This window comes from Haliotis rubra, unplaced genomic scaffold (assembly GCF_003918875.1).
Source record: "Haliotis rubra isolate DU_JTF1 unplaced genomic scaffold, ASM391887v1 Scf64, whole genome shotgun sequence".
NCBI classification, from domain to species: domain Eukaryota; kingdom Metazoa; phylum Mollusca; class Gastropoda; order Lepetellida; family Haliotidae; genus Haliotis; species Haliotis rubra.
Window position 1 is genome coordinate 536,787 of NW_025767346.1, and position 3,990 is coordinate 540,776.

The following is a 3,990-nucleotide window of genomic DNA, read 5'->3' on the forward strand; positions in this document are numbered from 1 at the left end:
TTAAGTCCTAGCTAGAAACTCTCAGGCGTCAAGATGCCAAACATGGCCACCAATCCAAGGACTCCCCTCGCCTAACGTTGCTTAACTTCAACTGATTTGTCACCTGAGCTCTATGCACAGAACCACACACAACACACTCGCTGTGATAAACTGTACTGAGTATTGAAAACAATGGCGTAGACACAGTGAGTGAGTGAGGTCTCACATAACTGTTAGCAACATTCCAGCAATATCACGGCGGGGGACACCAGAAATAGGCTTTACACATTGTAACGACGTAGGGAATCGAGACCGTATTTTCAGCGTGACGAGCGAACGCGTCAACCACCAGGCTACACCACTACCCCTAATGTCTTATGGAGTCAAGTACCCGTGCATGTCTGGGTTAAAATATTGATCTTCAGTAACCCATGCTTGTTCAGTAACCCATGCTTGTCGGGTCGTTGACACATGTCATCGGTTCCCAATTGCGCAGATCGATGCTCATGCTGTTGATCACTGGATTGTCTGGTCCAGACTCGATTATTTACAGACCGCTGCCATATAGCTGGAATATTGCTGAGTGTGGCGTAAAACTAAACTCACTCACTATGGAGTCAAGCGATACTCGTGTCTATAGTTTACTTGACAAAACGTATGCTTTTATTCAAATATCAGAACAGGTTTCCAGTTTTTCAAACGAAACAGCTACATGGACAAATATCATCCAAGTAGTTGCTACGTGGAGGCCAATGAGTGAGTCAGTGAGTTTAGTTTTACGCCGCTTTTAGCAATATTCTAGCAACATCACGGCGGAGGACATCAGAAATGGGCTTCACACATTGTACCCCTGTGGGGAGTCGAACCCGGGTCTTCGGCGTGGCAAGCTAACGCTTTAACCACTAGGCTACCCTACCGACCCCTAATGGCAAATGGATTACCTTAGACGTCGTACTGGAGAAAATTTCGCCCATATGACGACGTGCATGCGTGTGTAAATATACGTATGGCTGCTTGTACTAGCCCAGACTTAAGCTGGTTTTATAGTGCTAGCTCACTGAGATACCATGCCGCAGTGAAGCATGAATACCCCACTCAGACACATTATACTGACTCCGAGCCGACCAATCCATGTTGTACCTATTAATCCCGAGCCCCAGGCAGAGCCGAGCAAGTACCATATTGGAAAGTGTTTTGGTATGACGCTGCCGGGGATCGAACCCGCGACCTTTCGCTCCCTGGGCGGACGCTCTAACCACTACACCAGGGAGGCGATCTACCTGTAATGATGTAGAGGAATAATTCCATTTCGTAATAAAATATCCACCTTATGTCAATCTCAGGCTAAACTATGCTAAAACATTTTATTGAAAATATCCATCCATATTAAAACTTCCACAACTTTTAAATAAAATGTAAAAATTTGTATCACCTCAGTAAATAGTGATATAAACCACGTCGACTGGGATGATTGATGATTGAAAATATATCTAATTTACATAATTAATGCATTCGCCATTGTCAATGTCTACTGTACTATCATGCCCCCATCTATTAATAAATACCTATTATCTGTAAAGGTAAAGGTAAACTGAGAATTGAATTGAAAACTGACTATGAAATGAGTGACACTAAGCCCCACGTCTTCATAGCAAATCCCCAGCATGACGTGAGCATGTATTCTGTGTTTGTACAACACACATGACAAGCAGTTATTTGGAGGGTTTGAAAGACCCGTCACGAGATATCAATAGAGTTCGTTTTACTTCCAGAACGGACTACTTCAACCAACGGGTGGGTCCATGTTGAAATAATCTAACAATATGCACTTTAAACAGGGGTTTATGAAGACTTGCTGAGAGACCTGTACTCGTTCAATTACCAGTTCCATGGTAAAGTTTAAATATAACAAATGGGATTGCTTTGTAGTGGTAAATAATGTTGCATTTCATAAGATACAGTCAGAAGGAAGAAGCTTTAAATATAAGTTTACATTGCTAGATGTAATGGTAATCTATAAACAATATTTATTTTGTTTGCTGCTCAATGCCGCCCTCGGTGATGTTCCAGCTATATGACGGCGGTCTGTAAATAATCGAGGCTGGAAAAGACAATCCAGTGATTAACATAATGAGTATCGGAATCGGAATACGATGACGTGTATCAACCAAGTCTGTGAGCCTGATCACCAGATCCGGTTAGTTGTCTCTTACAAGCATGGGTTGCTGAAGTCCTATTCTAAACCTGATCTAACGTTAACCCGGTTATATGTAATATTTAAAGCTATCGGAAGAGAATAATCACTCACTCACTCACTCTCACTCTCACTCTCACTCTCACACTCACTCACTCACTCACTCACTCACTCACTCTCACCCTCACTCTCACTCACTCACTCACTCTCACTCTCACTTTCACTCCACTCTCTCACTCACTCACTCACTCTCTCACTCTCACTCTCACTCTCACTCTCTCTCTCACTCTCACTCACTCACTCACTCACTCACTCACTCACTCACTCACTCACTCACTCACTCACTCGTACTCGTACTCGCACTCGCACTCATTCTCACTCACTCACTCACTCACACACTCACACACTCACTCTCACTCTCACTCACTAACTCGCTCACTCACTCACGCGACTATTACCCCTACTAGTACAAACAGCCACACACTGCAGCAAACTGGGATTATAACGAACTCATTCGGACCACTATTTCTAGTTCGTTCCTGAGAGGCATTTAGAAGTAGGAGAGTTCTATGGATATACAACTTCTTTAATATAATATGAGCGACGTTTAGGTGTAGTTACTAACACCGTTATAAAGCTATTGATGTGACGCTGTGACATACAGTAAAGAAGAAGTTGTCATCCATAATATTTGCGTTTTATTAGATACAAATATCAACAAACAAATGCCAAACAAAACTAAGTTTCATGAACTCATCTTATCCCTGTGATTCATGTAACAAGCCGTGAATCTGTCATTGTAACAGAAAGGGCGTTATATATTGCTCCGGTCTATTATTATAAACACATAACAATTTGCGGTACAAAGCTTTAAAACCCCTTTGCATGAGAGTGTTTAAACCAGTTATCAACCAGTCAGGCTGTAGCTATTATTCAGGCGATGGGCTAACAAAGGATGTATTGTACCCGGGGTATACACGGGTCATCACATACCTGGAAGTTACCCATGCAACAGAGGAATGTGCAGCCGTGCCCCTGAGGTAATGGAAGAAAGCGTCATTAATAGAACAGAAGGCACGAGATAAAATTCCTGGCCCTTTGTTTCATAAAAGGTCCATTTAATCAACATAGCCATTGCATGACCAAGGCTCCGAATTATAATTAAGTTTATATTAATTTCTTGCGCTGTATAAGTTCTTAGTTGATGATGATGATGAAGATGATGATAGTTAATGTAAAACTGTCTACTGTCAGGTATGCATCATCAGTTATCTGCTTCTTGTCTAATGCGTTATTATCTGTTGAAACTCTTCCCATTTTATTAAAAAATGCATGTTAATAAACACCTTTGATTATTTACCCAATGATAAACAGATACAGGTACATTATATTTTAATTGTGGCATACCTATTTGGAATACGCCAAATTCATTTTTTGAAGAAAAAAAAAATGTCAAGCATAAATGCACTCAATTTTCAATATTTAAATTTAATCCCAAATTCAGATTTTCCTGATTAAATTTTCCTGTCAACTTTGGTTTTAAGTTCCCAATTTACACTTAATTACGCGATTACACGCTATTATTGAGGCATTTAAAAAGTTGGGAAGTACAATATAGAGAAACTTAATGGATAACAAGTAATTATTTCCTGAGTGCGTAGTTTCGATATAGTATGTATGACACATTCCTGCTTGGAAAGATATATGGACAATGTATGGATGAACAACTTCTTTACTGCTGTGAGAGCGACGTTTCGGTGTAGGTTCTAACACCGTTATCAAGCAAGTGATGAATAGTAAGGATAGAGGAGCATATA